This window comes from Palaemon carinicauda, chromosome 7 (genome assembly GCF_036898095.1).
Source record: "Palaemon carinicauda isolate YSFRI2023 chromosome 7, ASM3689809v2, whole genome shotgun sequence".
Classification (NCBI taxonomy): Eukaryota; Metazoa; Arthropoda; class Malacostraca; order Decapoda; family Palaemonidae; genus Palaemon; species Palaemon carinicauda.
In genome coordinates this window covers 32056371-32075870 of record NC_090731.1, presented here as the reverse complement: position 1 = coordinate 32075870, position 19500 = coordinate 32056371, and the positions used below count along the sequence as shown (strand labels likewise).

The following is a 19500-nucleotide window of genomic DNA, read 5'->3' as shown; positions in this document are numbered from 1 at the left end:
TAGTTTTTTTACTTTCGCCGTTGTAGAATTTTCTTTTTGTTTTTTCTAACAGGATGTTATTGTCATTTCTGGCCTTATTATATAGATTTCTGGCTTGAGAGGATTTGGCTCTTTTCCATCTACCTTCCATCTTACGTCTGTCTTTTTTCCTTTTACCATCGAACTTGTTCACGTACAACTATTCGTTTGCTCTTTATGGGACACATGGTATCATACATTTTTCCAAAATTGTCATTATATTTCTTGGTATAACACCCAACACATTCTCTATCTACCATATGTTCACATTGTATGTTCTCACAAGACATTTGCGCTACACTAGCTTCAATAAAATTCTCAGCGTCAAAATTTTCCCGTTCCCTATATGCGATCCATTTTTTCAATACTCTGATGGAATTTATATTAACATCAAAAGTGACGAGTTTGTGTTTTTGAGATCTCAAAGTCTGGTTTCACTTCAAGGTTTCTTATTAGGTCAGAATCTTTCCCACATATGACCAAGTCGAGTGTATGACCACCTACTGACGTTGATACCAAAACACTGTTTATTAAATTAAACATCTCAAATACTTCCTTGAGTTCTTTAGTCTTATAATCGTTTTCATCATCTACCCAACAATTGAAGTCTCTACCAATTAATGTATTTTTAATAACGTCCACCACACCCAAAAGAATACTAAATTCTTCAATGAATTTCCTCATATTACTCCCTGGTGGTCTATATAATGATATTATATTCGATACCTTACTGTTTCTTGTCAGTTTTAAATAGATATATTCAAACGTTTCAAATACTATTTCATTCATGATATAAACCCTAGAGAAGGTTTTCGACACGAAGACACTCACTCCTCCTCCAGTTTTATCCTTTCTTGGTACGTGGTAGAAATCGTGAGTACACGGCGTCATCTCCTGAATCTTTGAGTTATCACTAATATTTCCCTGCAACCAAGTTTCCGTTAATAAGCATAAATCTAATTCCATTTCATTAATAAGATTTCTTTATGGTTTTATTCCCCACTGATTGAATATTTATCAGACCACACTTAACCAATGGGCTACACTCCATGATTGGTTTTATTTTTTATCCTGGTAAGCTCTTCCTTGTATACTTTACAGTTTTCATCATATGTCTTATGATTCGTATCATTGTAATTCCTCATTGTGCAGTTATGACACTTTAACGTATTTACGCTACAATCTGTGGTTCGGTGTTCTTGGCTACACTTGGCACATACCTGAGTCTTGCTACAACCATCGGCAGTATGACCAAATTCCTGGCATTTATAACATTAAAGTACATTGTAGGAATCATAAATTTTGCAGCATCCTCCAAGCGTGGTATATACTCTATCGTCCCTTTTTCGGAAAACTTTCCTGATAGTTGGACTACACTTTATAATGACATGTGATTTACCGCTTTGTCTTGATTTAAACTTCCTGATCAATTTAAAGTCCTCTTCATTTTCACATATATCATTCAACCATTCATTCTTCTCCATTATACTGGCAATTATATCATCTTCATTATCATCAATATTGCAGACCTTGATCTTCGGTTTAAGTAAATCCTTTTTATCTACTTCTACCTTAATGTCATTCTTGACCTTTTCCAAGTCATTTTTAGCCTTTTCTAAACCAGCTTTATCCGCAAAATTAACTATCAAGTGGCCTTGTTTAGAGGTTCTGACCTGTTCGACATTTGTGGTTATCTTCTTCATGATTGTTTTCTTGATCTCTGAAGCCTTCGTATTTTCCTCCATAGATTTTATGACCAAAGTGTTTTTTTTTATTTCAACCTACTTGCATATGTGGTCTTGATCACATTTTCTTGTTCGTATTCCATAAGTTTCTTTTTCAGCTCAGCAATTTCTTGACGCATATTAGTATGTTGAGCAGTTATCATATCCATAATACCAGACATCTGTTGTTGTACATTTACCTTCATCTCTTCCATGTTGATGCTTAGCCTCGTCATGTTTTCCCATGATTGCCTGACCCATGAACCATTAGGATTTGCAGTCTCGACACATCTCTGACATTTATAAATGATGTTCCTGCTTTGTGAAATAACACTTGTGCCATCTCTTAAATTAGAGCAAGCTTCTTCATCATGGTACCATCTTCGGCATTCATCGCATTGTATCCCATCTTCGACATAGGACTCACAGTGCCCACACATGCCATGATTGCCTCCGTCATCACATTCTTCATCAGCGGCATTCACTTGCATGCTAGTTGCTGCCATTTTTTTCCCTCTTTCCCTTGGAGTACCATGTCGATTTTGGTCACAAATAGATCAAGATCATTCACGGGATTAAGTTTTTCTTTTCTTTTGCTAAGGAAGAGCATATTAAATCATTTTTTCGATGACTTTTCAAGTAGCCCCGCCCCAAGACAAAAATGCTGGGTCAGGCCTTTCGCTACAGACCTCACATACAAAGGAAACTACTGACTTTTAACACTCTATTTTACTAATATCAACACTAGTAAACACCCACAAAAAGATTTTTCATAGTATAAAACAATGATCCCGTTTTAAGCCAGTTTCGATACAGAGCATTAACACACACGTCCACACCCGCGGACGACAACTACTCTTTAACTTAAAATAAAACTATATTCGGATATAAGCCGTTTCTTAAGAGTTTTTGCCTTAACTGAAAAAGAATACAATTTGACCATAGAAATCCCTCTGGTAGAGCCCATGTACACAATTGATTGGCCACGGTTAAATCTGCAATCTTACGGTGTAGGCTTAACAGTTTCTCATTTGCTCTGTCACCTAATGACATTAAGGAGAATGAGATGTTAGATCCTCCTCATAACTTTGGTTCTAAAGCTAAACTGCACCGTGAAATGTAAAAATAATGGACTTTAATATCTATGGAAGTTAGACATTGCTAGTATTTTACCCAAGTCTTTTTATAAAGACAGCAGATTTTGTTTCCCCGAAAGAAGTGTTATTCTTTTAGCATTTGGAGAAATGGCAATGTCATCTAATCTTACAATTAGTTAGACCAAAAGTTTATTTATTATATTCTTTAATGGCACAGTATTTCGGTTAGTTTGTATGTTGCATAAGATTTTTTTATAATTCTGACCATCCATCGCATTGTTCTTCCTTAATGGTACAGTCAGGGAGTACTAGATATGAACACAGTTAGACAATGCTTGCCTTCTTCATCATAAGATTCAATACTTCGTCGTATTCTAGAAGTTTTATTCCAGCTGTGACCAGATCTAGTTATTTTCCTTATCTGGTTCAAGAATTGGCGGAAATTTTTATTAGTTTTATCTTGTTGCAAATGCCTTTGTTTGAATAGTATATCATATTCAATGTCATTTAATGTAAACTAATCTATTTTTAATGTTACTGATCTTAATATTTCTATATTTTTTCTCATATGCAGGTTATTGGTTATCTTTCCATTACCCTAGCATACTTGGCCGTTTTTCCTGTTGGAGCCCTTTGCTTCCTGCTTTTCCAGCCAAGATGGTAACTTGGATAGTAACAAGTTGTTGTTGTCGTTTTCGGTTGCCCTCTATCCTAACCACGCTATGAATGAGGCAACAAAGTGTGTGACAGTCTTAAAGTGAAAAGCATATAGCCCAGTATAAATAAATAAGCGAAAGGATGTCATTATTTGGGTAATACCTACTGGTCTTCAGGCTTTATCAGATTGTATTTACGTAGTCAACATTATCCCCGAGATATCATGGAAGGAAAGGAGGGTTTCTTATATACCCATTTCCCCATTCTCCTCTTCAGTAATGTACTTGGAAGAGAACCGTCCAGCCATCATACGTGCTCTCTAAACAAACCTTGGACTTGATTTGGTGATTAGACATTCCATGTCATTAAAAATAAAGACAATTACGAAATAATTCTTATATTTAGGAAATTTTATATGCAAGGCTTTCTAGTGATGGCCTTAATTGACCTCTTAAGACAAAATATACTTTTTAAAAGTTATCTAGATTTAGATAGCGAAAGTCATTAATTACCGATTACTCTACAGAAACGTATATTACACATACCGTGAATTTTATGTACATTGTTAAGAATATCGATAAAGTAATACATTCATATTCTGAACACATCTTTTTTTAATATTAGTTGCGTGTCCGTGGTTATTCTAAAAAATGTCATGTTATTTCTATAAACAGACAGCCAGTGTAGAATTTTTTACAGAAACACTACAGGGCAGCTGACCTAAGGTGGGGTCAGGGATTGGGTCAGTCATATGAAGAGAATAAGAAGAAGTTTTGGAAAGAAGTGAAGAGAGTAAGGAAGGCTGGCGCAAGAATTGAAGAGACAGTGAAAGATGGAAATGGAAGGTGGTTAAAGGGAGAGGAGGCAAGGAAAAGGTGGGCGGAATATTTTGAAAGTTTGCTGAATGTTGAGGATAATAGGGAGGCAGATATAATTGGTGTTCCAGGTGTTGAGGTGCCAGTGATGGGAGATGAGAATGAGAGAGAGATTACAATAGATGAAGTGAGGAGAGCACTAGATGAAACGAGAGTAGGAAAAGCATCTGGTATGGATGGTGTGAAAGCTGAGATGTTGAAGGAAAGGGGTGTGACTGTACTTGAATGGTTGGTGAGATTGTTTAATATGTGTTTTGTGTTGTCAATGGTACCAGTAAATTGGGTTTGTGCATGTATTGTACCACTGTATAAGGGTAAGGGAGATGTGCATGAGTGTTGTAATTCAAGGGGTATTAGTTTGTTGAGTGTAGTTGGAAAAGTGTATGGTAGAGTATTGATTAATAGGATTAAGGATAAAACAGAGAATGCAATCTTGGAAGTACAGGATGGTTTTAGAAGAGGTAGGGGTTGTATGAATCAGATTTTTACAGTTAGGCAGATATGCGAGAAATATTTAGCAAAAAGTAAGGAGGTGTATGTTGCGTTTATGGATCTGGAGAAAGCATATGATAGAGTTGATAGGGAAGCAATGTGAAATGTGATGAGGTTATATGGAGTTGGTGGAAGGTTGTTGCAAGCAGTGAAAAGTTTCTACAAAGGTAGTAAATCATGTGTTAGAATAGGAAATGAAGTGAGTGATTGGTTTCCGGTGAGAGTGGGGCTGAGACAGGGATGTGTGATGTCGCCGTGGTTGTTTAACTTGTATGTTGATGGAGTGGTGAGAGAGGTGAATGCTCGAGTGGTTAGACGAGGATTAAAACTGGTAAGCGAGAATGACCATGAATGGGAGGTAAATCAGTTGTTGTTTGCGGATGATACTGTACTGGTAGCAGACAAAGAAGAGAAGCTTGACCGACTAGTGACAGAATTTGGAAAGGTGTGTGAGAGAAGGAAGTTGAGAGTTAATGTGGGTAAGAGTAAGGTTATGAGATGTACGAGAAGGGAAGGTGGTGCAAGGTTGAATGTCATGTTGAATGGAGAGTTACTTGAGGAGGTGGATCAGTTTAAGTACTTGGGGTCTGTTGTTGCAGCAAATGGTGGAATGGAAGCAGATGTACATCAGAGAGTGAATGAAGGTTGCAAAGTGTTGGGGGCAGTTAAGGGAGTAGTAAAAAATAGAGGGTTGGGCATGAATGTAAAGAGAGTTCTATATGAGAAAGTGATTGTACCAACTGTGATGTATGGATCGGAGTTGTGGGGAATGAAAGTGATGGAGAGACAGAAATTGAATGTGTTTGAGATGAAGTGTCTAAGGAGTATGGCTGGTGTATCTCGAGTAGATAGGGTTAGGAACGAAGTGGTGAGGGAGAGAACGGGTGTAAGAAATGAGTTAGCGGCTAGAGTGGATATGAATGTGTTGAGGTGGTTTGGCCATGTTGAGAGAATGGAAAATGGTTGTCTGCTAATGAAGGTGATGAATGCAAGAGTTGATGGGAGAAGTACAAGAGGAAGGCCAAGGTTTGGGTGGATGGATGGTGTGAAGAAAGCTCTGGGTGATAGGAGGATAGATATGAGAGAGGCAAGAGAGATTGCTAGAAATAAGAATGAATGGCGAGCGATTGTGACGCAGTTCCAGTAGGCCCTGCTGCTTCCTCCGGTGCCTTAGATGACCGCGGAGGTAGCAACAGTAGGGGAGTCAGCATTATGAAGCTTCATCTGTGGTGGAAATGTGGGAGGTTGGGCTGTGGCACCATAGCAGTACCAGCTGAACTCGGTTGAGTCCCTGATTAGGCTGAAGGAACATAGAGAGTAGAGGTCCGCTTTTTGTTTTGTTTCATTGTTGGTGTCGGCTACCCCCCAAAATTGGGGGAAGTCCCTTGGTATATGGATGGGACTACAGTGACGGCGCTTTGTCCACAACTATTACTGCTTGGCCGAGATAAACAGGTCTACAATCCATTGAACGATTTCATGATAGGGCAAGCCAACTTAACAGTTGTAGTGGCAATAACCGATGTTCCTAACGTCGACTGACTACCATGCTCTGTATGCAATTACCAATGGGAAGTTCTTCCGTAGCGAAGTGCAAAAGTAACTTTTGTTTTCCTGGTAGCTAGAGAAATCAGAGAATCTGGTACCCTCTTGCAAGATCTCAATCTGAGCAGCATTCCATCCAAGGCTTCCGCTATTGTTGAAACAGATACTGCTGGTTTATGAGGCCATATCTCACGAAACTTCATATTCAAATTCTTTGACGTTTATGGTTTTAAGGGCCGTCTTCCTTATGATGGTGTTGCAGCTACATCTGTAGCCAGTTGGCGTTTATTCACGATAAAACAGGAATTGCTGCAAATGACGTTTAAGTATTCTTGCTGCTTAAATAAAAGTTTTCCTTGCATTGTAGGCATCTACGATTCTCAGTTTTATCAATTGCCAGCACCCTGGGTGTGTCGATAACGATGTTCCGACAGGTGACTCGCCTAGATGACTGAGTACTAACCTGATTTAGAGCCGTGGCTTCTACATTACACCTCCCTTCCCATATTCACTAAATATTAAAACAGAAAACGAGATCTCTCTTGCTGGGAGGTAGTTTTACTGAAATGGGTCGTTTAGGACAGTTTAATAATACTAGTCATTTGAATGCATTCAGTTTAATGACCAATGTTCACACATGTGTAAAACATATTAGCTATGTTTTAGTGTTGTTGGTTGTTTTCAATTTAGACGATTTTTACCCTTAAAAACGAGAATTGTTGCTGAACTATAAGAACATTTTAACTGTTGTTACGATTGTTTTATCGTTTATCGCATTTGCATTGAATATATTTGAAACGGTTGCGATTTTGTTAGATGTCTAAAATATAATACTTTATTGCTTCACTTATAATTATATAAATAAATAGTTTCTCATTTTGTGCACATCTGATGATTGTCCAACCAGGTTTGAATCCATGAATGTTCTCGTGAGATAACTGGAAAATATTCTCTCTCTCTCTCTCTCTCTCTCTCTCTCTCTCTCTCTCTCTCTCTCTCTCTCTCTCTCTCTCTCTCTCTCTCTCTTATTTGAAGATGGTGAAAAATATATGGAGAAACCCAGATTTGAAATAGACAAATTTGTTGCAGAAATCCTATAACTTTAAAAGAAAATTACCGTTTGATATCCAAATTAGCTTCAAAGATGAGATTGCGTAATTCGTTTACAGTAGTGAGGAGGATTGCTTTTTTTTAACATCATCATTAAATGATTTTCGAATTCTCCAGTTCATACTAAATAGGAAACTGTTTGGCAATGTAATACATAAAACCGTTGGCAATTTATAACAAAGTGATTGTGGAGATAGTAAAGGATTGGATGATTTTCTGAAGGGGAAAATGCTTCATCAGTCTTGTATATCGCATTTTCCAGGCAATTAATGTATTGGTTTTTAGTGTAATGCATCCATTATTCAGTTACAATATGTCTTTTATACTCTTTTATGATCACTTCATATTTTTAGAAATTTACCAGGTCGGGATTAGGGAGTGCTTTTGTAGTTCAATGGTTATTTCTATGTAAGATGCAAAAGATTTTTTCTTTTGGATATCCAAGTCGAGAAATGTATCGCAGTGTAATCGATTTTTCTTCTAATTCCAGGTACTGAAGTGGCAGTCTTTGTAGGAAAACAAAGTAGGAATAATTGAGGATGTTTACCTTACAATCAAAGGACTGAACTGTTATTGCATGAAATTACAAAAACCTAGAAGTTAAGTTTGCAAATTATAAGAAAAATGGAATCATAGAAATTCAAATGGTTTGGTTGATGGTCTTTTGTTACTATGTCATAAGAAGAGTTGGAAGACGCAGACCTACGTGGATGAGGACTAGGAAGCGTGAAGTGGATGATGAATGGAGAGGTATTGAATTAAACGCTCCAGATAGAGACAACTGGCGAAATCTAACCGATACCCTTTGCGTCAAAAGGCGTAGGATGATGATGATGATGATGATGATGAAGAGATTTATTCATATTTTGTCTGTATCCTCCTTTCAACCAAGGTAATGTCACAATTTACCGTATTTATTTTGCAACTTATTTCCGAAGTAGATTTTTCATTCATTTTTCTTTATTTATCTATTGTCATTTTGCAATGACAAGGCAAAGATGTTTATGTGCTGTATCAAGCCAAAGCTTAATGTAAATGTCTAATAGGCTATATTTCTATACTATTGCCGTGATTCGTGAAATATCTTTAAAAGGTCTTAATTTTGTGCTTAAGACTTGCCCTATCTCCATTTACGTACTTTTAACTTGACTGCCTGTCGGTGTCAGTAGTGCTATAAATTTTATTTCTAAATGGGTACGTTGGTTCCTTTGGTCTGAGGAAGACCATCTAAAATTGATATTGTCATATCAATGATCGGTTAGTTACAAGACACGACGGGAGAAAATTTTTTTTCTCTCTCTCTCTCTCTCTCTCTCTCTCTCTCTCTCTCTCTCTCTCTCTCTCTCTCTCTCTCTCTCTCTCTCTCTCTCTCTCTCTCTCTCCTTGGTGTCTTTCTCCCTGTCTTTTATCCAGGAGAGAACAAGTTTATTGCATTTTAATATAAAATCTTATGGTGCATTATTGATGTCTTTCTGCATTTCTTTTACTATTACACATTATACTGTATGTACTACGAGAGGTCAAATTTGCAAGTATTTTTTATTCTCATTCTTCACTATATGTATTGAAGCATTCAGAGCGTGGCATTAAATTTCCACCTTATATTTATTGTGTTTATTTTCCAGGACCTGGCCAGGGTGCTCTGAACTTTCCTAAGCTCTGACAACAAAGAGGAATTAGAATTAAAAATATCAGACTAAGGTGTCTCCAGAAAAGAGAGTAAGTTTATGGCACGTTTAATACAGAATCTTTTGGTGCATTATTATTAGATAGCAGTCACCATATCTGACTTTATTATTATTATTTTTTTTTTTTTAAGATGTAAATGGATTTTTACCCCGTATTTACGTAGTGCCATCAGACCACTGTAGGTATTACATATAGGTGTTTTTAGCGTTCGTTTGTCCCCTAGCTGCAGTTGCTCCTTACCTGTGTATCCGCTACCTTTCTTCTTCCTGTCCAATCTCTTCCAACTTATCCCCCAGTGGCACTTGTATGCTGAATAGTCTCCCGATTCCAACGCTTTATTGTTTAGTTCAAAATCATAAGATTCACCAAAATTTAATGCAATAAATTGAATTCGGTTGCAAGATACTCACTTCGTAAACTCTGGTGAATAATTTCTACTGTTCTTTAATGAAAGATATCTTTCATCAAAGAGCAGTAGAAATAAAAATATCTTTTTAAATATTTGAATTCTCGCTTCACAAAATCTATGTAAGGAATTAATATAGTTCTTTGAGGCCTTAATTCCCTTGGTTTCGTATCCTAATTCGACCCGGTCACTGAAATCGTATTTCCTAGACTTATGCTTTTCCAAAAAACACTTTTTTTATGCAACTGAAGTGAAAATTTGATTAGGATAAAATCACAGAAGTTAGAGAGCAACAGGTACTCAAATGTGTAGCAAGCTTATTTACAAGTTGTGAAGTTATCACATTTTACGTGGTTATGGTCTCGTTTTATGTTATCACATTTTACGAGGTTATGGTCTCGTTTTATGTTCGGCTTTGATTGAATACGCTTCTTATAACTATTTTATGTACTATTTGGAAGAAATTTTCAATGTTATATATCAAGATTAGGTAGAGTATGTTGATGATTGATGGCTACATTTCTATTTAGAGCTCACTAAGTTACACATTTTCATCTTCCATTTAAACTATAGTTTCTTTCCTATATGCACTGATTTTATTATCATCAAAATATATAAGATCCTTGTTTTATCTATAATAGGTTTCTTAATAACCCAGTTTAAGATTGGAAGTTCTCTTATTCAATTTTGAAAAGTGTTTTATAATAGCTCTTTAAATTGTATGATTTATCGAATTTGGGTCATAAGCCAGAAACTTAATAAAGGTAGAAAAATAATGGAACTCTATGAACGTAGATTAAAAAAACACCAAGGCCGCAAAGGGATGTTTGCAAAGAGGTGTTATTCTAACGTTAGTGACCCTTTATAAGTTACGGGTCCATAAAAGACAACTAAACGATTAATTCACTGTCTCAACTGAGGTTGTTTCTTGTTTTTGGGTTGTCTGTAAAATTTGGTTGAGCTCATTGAATACCGCATTTGTCTTGTTTTATCGAGTACCAGTTAATTATAGTTTTAATCCTATGGTAGTGCACTGTTTTCATTGTTTTCTTTCTAGTTCAAGTTGTTACAAAATTGTAATTTTTCGGCCCCTATGCCACATTATTAAGAATATTAATCTTTGTTTTCAGTAGGGTATAAAGATTATAGTATGTTGTCCATAGGATTTTTGCTTCAAATTTCATTTACCTGCAGGTAAATTTCTTCCTTATTGTCTACCCCTTTTAAATTATAATAACTAATATAATGCTGGTTTTTCAACACCACCTAAGCACCGAGCTATATAGCCTAAATCATACTTGTGATTTTACTATATTCTATTACATTATTTCTCTGGTATCTTGTGGCAAAACTAGTTATCTCCACGCAAGTAAATGGAATAGGGTTAAGTAACGTCTGAATTTCAATTTACTCAATCACTAGGATTTTTAATTTTAGCTAAAGATTTTGAGTTTTTATTTTTATTATGGGAGTTAATTTATGAAATGGTCTTAATACCATTTTAACAGATCAAACCATTTTGGGCTAAACCCATGTGAAATTTAGACCTAGTCCTCTTTTTAAGAAATCATCCATTGTGCGAGGTGGTAATCTTTTTAAAAAACTAGTAATAATTTTTCCCATGGGGAATTAATAACATCTGTCAACAACTTTACTTGATAATTGTTTAAATATATATTCACCTTTAAATGAAGTGGATGTTCTATAATATACTAAAGATCTTAAGACTTGAATGGTATTTTTAGATGACAGCAATTTAGTTTACTAGATAAATTATTGTTGCCTTGGTTTCTCAAATTGATTTCCCTGAATTTTTTATCGATATTCTTATTACCACTATAAGCATATTACTATTAGTTAACAGTAAAGCACAATGACACGAAGAAAATTGTGAGCGACTAAAAATATTCTATTTTTTATCGTAATCCCATTCACATTGCTGCAATTCTCATTTGATAAAATGAGCGACTAACCATATTCTATTTTTATCATAATCCCATATTGCTGCAATTTTCATTCGATAATTAATAGCTGCCAAAATTTGTCAAATCTATTCATCAACTATCTTATGTCACAATGCAGGCCAGCTACACTAATTTATTTTTTTCTAACTCATATGAGAAATTGTTTACCAATGTATATTATATTCAAATGGCTAGCAACTCCAAAAGAAATAAATACATAAGAATCTATTTTAGAAGCAGTTGGAAGTGTACAGGTAGAAGAAATTAGCTTATATTTTTATTAATTTATAAACTTTTCCAGATTTAAAGGAGCTGGCGATACAAGTACCAGCTTTTATATATTACAATGATTTTAAGATTTGATGGAATAAATAAATATAAGGCTTAAAAGCCTCGCTGTGGTCATCAAAATGCAATAAGTATTTAAAGGAAAAGGTTTAAGAAACTTACCAGGTAAGGTTTTAATATATTTTTTCACAAGGTTTTAAAATTATTCGCGTAATGAAATTAGTCCGAAAAAAATCATGAATATTTTGTGAAACATTCCAATAAGTATGGACAATATTTTGCTATCAATTGTTTTATAATCTTTTCTTTTCAGTATTTATTAATTCATATAATTTATCAATTATATAATTTTGTTATTTTTCCGTTTCATATTTATCAATTTCTGTTACGTTTGCTACTTCTAACTTCTTTAAATCTACACTGTTGGCTGTTGCATTATTTTCCTTTTGATGCACCTGTTTTTAGTAATGCTCTTGCCATCGTGGTAATATCTCTGGCTACTATAATCCATTTCATATTTCGCTTCCTAGTTTCTCTTCTCTTCACTCAGATTATAAAATCTTAGATACTTGCCATCTTTTTCCTTACACTGCTATATGTATCTATCTACTTCTGTAACCGCTAACAGTCATTGGCTTTTACAATTCCATTTTAAATCTTTTCTGTTTCAAGGTGTAGAATATTGAAATAACTCCTGTTCCAATTTCACAATCAACCGCTTTATTCAATGTAGAAACTATTACTTTCTGGTCGCTGCCTAATTGCCCTTCCGGTTACGGCCTCATTGATCTTCCGACAGTTGTCCCACTGCCCTTTTGGTCTCGGCCTCTTTGGCCTTTTGGTCGCAGCTTCGTTGTCCTCATTGCCCTTCTGGTCACTGATTCACTGCCCCCGTTTCCCTTTTGGTCTTTGCTTCATTTCTCTCATAGCCCCTCCAGTCGCTGCTTCATTGCCCCCGTACCCCCTTTGGTTGCAGCTTCATTGCCCTTCTGGTCGCTGCTTCATTGCCCTCATTGCCTTTCTGGTTGAAGCTTCATCCTCATTGCCCTTCTGGTCTCTGTTTTATTGCTCCACTGGTCGGTGCTTCATTGCCCTTATTGCCTTTCTGGTTGCTGCTTCATTGCCTTCACTACCCTCGTAGCTGCTTCATTGTCCTCACTACCCTAGTAGCTGCTTCATTGCCCTCATTCCCCTTCTGGTCATTGCCCTCATTGACTTTGTAGGTTGCTGCTTCATTGGCCTCATTGCCCTTCTGGTAGCTGCTTCATGGCCCTCAGTCCACTGCTTCATTGCCCTAATTGTCCTTCCGTCCAATGCTTCATTGCCCTCATTGTCCTTTTTGTCTCTACTTTATTGCCCTCATAGCACTTCTGGTCATTGCTTCATTACACTTCTGGTAGCTGCTTCTTTGCCCTTCTGGTTGCTGCTTCATGGCCCTCATTGCTCTTCTGGTCGCTACTTCATTGACCTCATTGCCCTTCTGGTCGCTACTTCATTGACCTCATTGCCCTTCTGGTAGGTGCTTCATTGCCCTCATAGTCCTTGTGTCTCTACTTCATTGCCCTCGTTGCCCTTCTGGTCTCGGATTCATTGTTCCCATTGCACTCATTGTCCTTCTAATCCATGCTTCATTGCCCACCAGGTTGCTGCTTCTTTGCCTCCTTTGCTTCATTGCCCTTCTAGTCATTGTGTCATTGCTTCTTTGCCCTTCTGTGGGCTGCCACATAGCCCTTATTGCCATTCTGGTGGCTGCTTCATTGCCCTTCTGGGCGATGCTTCATTGCCCTCAAGGCCTTCTGGGTTATCTTCATTGCCATCATTGCCCTTCCGGGCGCTGCTTCATTGCCCTCAATGCCTTCTGGGTTATCTTCATTGCCATCATTGCCCTTCTGGGCGCTGCTTCATTGACCGTTTAGGCATTGCTTCACTGCCCTTCTGGGTGCTGATTCAATGCCCTCATCGTCCTTCTATGCGTAACTGTATTGCCCTCCTGGTTGAAGCTTCATTGGCCTCGTCACCCTCCTGGTTGCTGCTTCATTGCCATCATTGCCCTTCGGGCCACTGCATTATTGCCCTCATTGCCCTTCTGGTTGCTGCTCATTGCCCGCATTGCCCTCCTTTATGCTGGCTCATCGCCCTTCAGGGTGCTGAATCATTGCCGGCATTGTCCTTCTGGTCACTGCTTCATTGCCTTCAATTAATGCTCTTCTAGGCGCTCTTCATTGCACTTCTAGGCATTGCTTCATTGCCCTTCTGGACGCTGCTTCATTGCCCTCTTTCCCTTCTGGATGCTGCTTCATTGCCAGCATTACCCTTCTGTGGGCTGCTTCACTGCTGTTTAGGGCACTGTTTCATTGCCCTTTTAGTTGCTGCTTCATTGCCCTTCTTGTTGCTGGTCCATTGCCTTCATTGCCCTTCTAGGCATTGCTTCATTGCCCTCATTAACCTTCTTGTGGCTGCTAAATTGTCCTTCTATTTGCTGCTTCATTGCCCTTATTGCCCTTCTGGTTACTGCTTTAATGACCCCATTTTCCTTCTGGTGGCTGCTTGATGAAGCAGCCAATCTGTGTTGCTTCAATGGCCTCATTGCCCCTCTGCACGTTGTTTCATTGCCCTGCTTCATTGCCCTTCTGGTTGCAGATTCAATACCCTCATTGCCCTTCTATGCATCGCTTCATTGTCCTTCTGGTTGAAGCTTCATTGCTCTCATTGCCCTTCTGGTTGCTTCTTTATTGCCTTTCGGGTTGCAGCTTCATCGCCTGCATTGCCCTTCTGGGCGCTGCTTCATCGCCTGCATTGCCCTTCTGGGTGCTGCTTCATAGCCCCCATTGCCCTTCTGGGTGCTGCTTCATTGCCCGCATTGCCCTTCTGGGGGCTGCTTCATCGCCCGCATTAACCTTCTGGGCGCTGCTTCATCGCCCGCATTGTCCTTCTGGGCGCTGTTTCGACGCCCGCATTGCCCTTCTGGGCGCTGCTTCATCGCTGCATTGCCCTTCTTGGCGCTGCTTCATCGCCGCATTGCCCTTTTGGGTGCTGCTTCATCGCCAACATTACAGTTCTAGGCACTGCCTCATCTTCCTCATTGCCCTTCTGGGTGCTGCCACTGCCTCATTGCCCTTCGGGGGCTGCTTGATTGCCCTTATGGTTGCTGTTTCATTGCCATTTAGGTCACTGTTTCATTGCCCTCCTGGTAGATACTTCATTGACCTCATTGCCCTTCTGTGGACTACTTCATAACCCTCATTGCCCTTCTGGGGGCTTCTTAATTGCACTCGTTTGCCTTGCTATGCTTAAATCTTTGGCCTCCTGGTTGGAGCTTCATTGCCCTACAGGTTGCTGCTTCATTGCCCTTCTAGGCGCTGCTTCATTGCCTGCATTACCCTTCTGAGTCCTGTTTCATTGCCCTCCTGGTAGCTGCTTCATTGCTTTCATGCCCTTTTGTAGACTACTTCATTACCTTTATTGCCTTTCTGGGGGCTACTTAAATGCCCTCGTTGCTCTTAGGGGGGCTACTTCATTGGCCTCCTGGTTGCTGCTTCATTGCCCTTCTAGTTGCTGCTTCATGGCCTTTTTTGACGCTGCTTCATTGCCCTTCTGGTCGCCACTTCATTGACCTCATTGCCCTTCTGGTAGGTGCTTCATTGCCCTCATAGTCCTTGTGGTCTCTACTTCATTGCCCTCGTTGCCCTTCTGGTCTCGGATTCATTGTTCCCATTGCACTCATTGTCCTTCTAATCCATGCTTCATTGCCCACCAGGTTGATGCTTCTTTGCCTCCTTTGTTTCATTGCCCTTCTAGTCGTTGTGTCATTGCTTCTTTGCCCTTCTGTGGGCTGCCACATAGCCCTTATTGCCATTCTGGTGGCTGCTTCATTGCCCTTCTGGGCACTGCTTCATTGCCCTCAATGCCTTCTGGGTTATCTTCATTGCCATCATTGCCTTTCTGGGCGCTGCTTCATTGCCCTCAATGCCTTCTGGGTTATCTTCATTGCCATCATTGCCCTTCTGGGTGCTGCTTCATTGCCCATCTAGGCATTGCTTCACTGCCCTTCTGGGTGCTGATTCAATGCCCTCATCGTCCTTCTATGCGTAACTGTATTGCCCTCCTGGTTGAAGCTTCATTGGCCTCGTCACCCTCCTGGTTGCTGCTTCATTGCCCTTATTGCCCTTCTGGTTACTGCTTTAATGACCCCATTTTCCTTCTGGTGGCTGCTTGATGAAGCAGCCAATCGGTGTTGCTTCAATGGCCTCATTGCCCCTCTGCACGCTGCTTCATTGCCCTGCTTCATTGCCCTTCTGGTTGCAGATTCAATACCCTCATTGCCCTTCTATGCATCGCTTCATTGTCCTTCTGGTTGAAGCTTCATTGCTCTCATTGCCCTTCTGGTTGCTTCTTTATTGCCTTTCGGGTCGCAGCTTCATCGCCTGCATTGCCCTTCTGGGCGCTGCTTCATCGCCTGCATTGCCCTTCTGGGCGCTGCTTCATAGCCCGCATTGCCCTTCTGGGTGCTGCTTCATTGGCCGCATTGCCCTTCTGGGGGCTGCTTCATCGCCCGCATCAACCTTTTGGGCGCTGCTTCATCGCCCGCATTGTCCTTCTGGGCGCTGCTTCGTCGCCCGCATTGCCCTTCTGGGCGCTGCTTCATCGCAGCAATGCCCTTCTGGGCGCTGCTTCATCGCAGCAATGCCCTTCTGGGCGCTGCTTCATCGCCGCATTGCCCTTCTTGGTGCTGCTTCATCGCCGCATTGCCCTTCTGGGTGCTGCTTCATTGCCGCATTGCCCTTCTGGGTGCTGCTTCTTCGCCAACATTACAGTTCTAGGCACTGCCTCATCTTCCTCATTGCCCTTCGGGGGCTGCTGTATTGCCCTTATGGTTGCTGTTTCATTGCCATTTAGGTCACTGTTTCATTGCCCTCCTGGTAGATACTTCATTGACCTCATTGCCCTTCTGTGGACTACTTCATAACCCTCATTGCCCTTCTGGGGGCTTCTTAATTGCACTCGTTTGCCTTTCTATGCGTAAATCTTTGGCCTCCTGGTTGGAGCTTCATTGCCCTACAGGTTGCTGCTTCATTGCCCTTCTAGGCGCTGCTTCATTGCCTGCATTACCCTTCTGAGTCCTGTTTCATTGCCCTCCTGGTAGCTGCTTCATTGCCTTCATGCCCTTTTGTGGACTACTTCATTACCTTTTTTGCCTTTCTTGGGGCTACTTAAATGCCCTTGTTGCTCTTAGGGGGACTACTTCATTGGCCTCCTGGTTGCTGCTTCATTGCCCTTCTAGTTGCTGCTTCATGGCCTTTTTTGACGCTGCTTCATTGCCCTTCTGGTTGCTACTTCATTGACCTCATTGCCCTTCTGGTCGCTACTTCATTGACCTCATTGCCCTTCTGGTAGGTGCTTCAATGCCCTCATAGTCCTTGTGGTCTCGGATTCATTGTTCCCATTGCACTCATTGTCCTTCTAATCCATGCTTCATTGCCCACCAGGTTGCTGCTTCTTTGCCTCCTTTGTTTCATTGCCCTTCTAGTCGTTGTGTCATTGCTTCTTTGCCCTTCTGTGGGCTGCCACATAGCCCTTATTGCCATTCTGGTGGCTGCTTCATTGCCCTTCTGGGCGCTGCTTCATTGCCCTCAATGCCTTCTGGGTTATCTTCATTGCCATCATTGCCCTTCTGGGTGCTGCTTCATTGCCCTCAATGCCTTCTGGGTTATCTTCATTGCCATCATTGCCCTTCTGGGCGCTGCTTCATTGCCCGTCTAGGCATGGCTTCACTGCCCTTCTGGGTGCTGATTCAATGCCCTCATCGTCCTTCTATGCGTAACTGTATTGCCCTCCTGGTTGAAGCTTCATTGGCCTCGTCACCCTCCTGGTTGCTGCTTCATTGCCATCATTGCCCTTCGGGCCACTGCATTTTTGCCCTCATTGCCCTTCTGGTTGCTGCTCATTGCCCGCATTGCCCTCCTTTATGCTGGCTCATCGCCCTTCAGGGTGCAGAATCATTGCAGGCATTGCCCTTCTGGTCGCTGCTTCATTGCCTTCATTGTCCTTCTGGGGGCTACTTTATTGCTCTTCTAGGCGCTCTTCATTGCACTTCTAGGCATTGCTTCATTGCCCTTCTGGACGCTGCTTCATTGCCCTCTTTTCCTTCTGGATGCTGCTTCATTGCCAGCATTGCCCTTCTGTGGGCTGCTTCACTGCTGTTTAGGGCACTGTTTCATTGCCCTTTTAGTTGCTGCTTCATTGCCCTTCTTGTTGCTGGTCCATTGCCTTCATTGCCCTTCTAGGCATTGCTTCATTGCCCTCATTAACCTTTTTGTGGCTGCTAAATTGTCCTTCTATTTGCTGCTTCATTGCCCTTATTGCCCTTCTGGTTACAGCTTTAATGACCCCATTTTCCTTCTGGTGGCTGCTTGATGAAGCAGCCAATCGGTGTTGCTTCAATGGCCTCATTGCCCCTCTGCACGCTGCTTCATTGCCCTGCTTCATTGCCCTTCTGGTTGCAGATTCAATACCCTCATTGACCTTCTATGCATCGCTTCATTGTCCTTCTGGTTGAAGCTTCATTGCTCTCATTGCCCTTCTGGTTGCTTCTTTATTGCCTTTCGGGTTGCAGCTTCATCGCCTGCATTGCCCTTCTGGGCGCTGCTTCATCGCCTGCATTGCCCTTCTGGGCGCTGCTTCATAGCCCCCATTGCCCTTCTGGGTGCTGCTTCATTGCCTGCATTGCCCTTCTGGGGGCTGCTTCATCGCCCGCATTAACCTTCTGGGCGCTGCTTCATCGCCCGCATTGTCCTTCTGGGCGCTGCTTCGTCGCCCGCATTGCCCTTCTGGGCGCTGCTTCATCGCAGCAATGCCCTTCTGGGCGCTGCTTCATCGCCGCATTGCCCTTCTTGGCGCTGCTTCATCGCCGCATTGCCCTTCTGGGTGCTGCTTCATCGCCGCATTGCCCTTCTGGGTGCTGCTTCTTCGCCAACATTACAGTTCTAGGCACTGCCTCATCTTCCTCATTGCCCTTCTGGGGCTGCTTGATTGCCCTTATGGTTGCTGTTTCATTGCCATTTAGGTCACTGTTTCATTGCCCTCCTGGTAGATACTTCATTGACCTCATTGCCCTTCTGTGGACTACTTCATAACCCTCATTGCCCTTCTGGGGGCTTCTTAATTGCACTCGTTTGCCTTTCTATGCGTAAATCTTTGGCCTCCTGGTTGGAGCTTCATTGCCCTACAGGTTGCTGCTTCATTGCCCTTCTAGGCGCTGCTTCATTGCCTGCATTACCCTTCTGAGTCCTGTTTCATTGCCCTCCTGGTAGCTGCTTCATTGCCTTCATGCCCTTTTGTGGACTACTTCATTACCTTTTTTGCCTTTCTGGGGGCTACTTAAATGCCCTCGTTGCTCTTAGGGGGGCTACTTCATTGGCCTCCTGGTTGCTGCTTCATTGCCCTTCTAGTTGCTGCTTCATGGCCTTTTTTGACGCTGTTTCATTGCCCTTCTGGTCGCCACTTCATTGACCTCATTGCCCTTCTGGTAGGTGCTTCATTGCCCTCATAGTCCTTGTGGTCTCTACTTCATTGCCCTCGTTGCCCTTCTGGTCTCGGATTCATTGTTCCCATTGCACTCATTGTCCTTCTAATCCA

At 41.1% G+C, this 19500-nt stretch overlaps 1 long non-coding RNA gene across 1 annotated transcript; it reads left to right on the top strand.

The window, feature by feature from the left end:
• The first annotated feature begins 8008 nt into the window (after positions 1-8008).
• LOC137643546 (uncharacterized) lies at positions 8009-13099 on the top strand. Its single transcript, XR_011045002.1, has 3 exons — positions 8009-8410; positions 9144-9237; positions 11879-13099. It is a non-coding gene; the product is annotated as an uncharacterized lncRNA (long non-coding RNA).
• The last annotated feature ends 6401 nt before the right edge of the window (positions 13100-19500 follow it).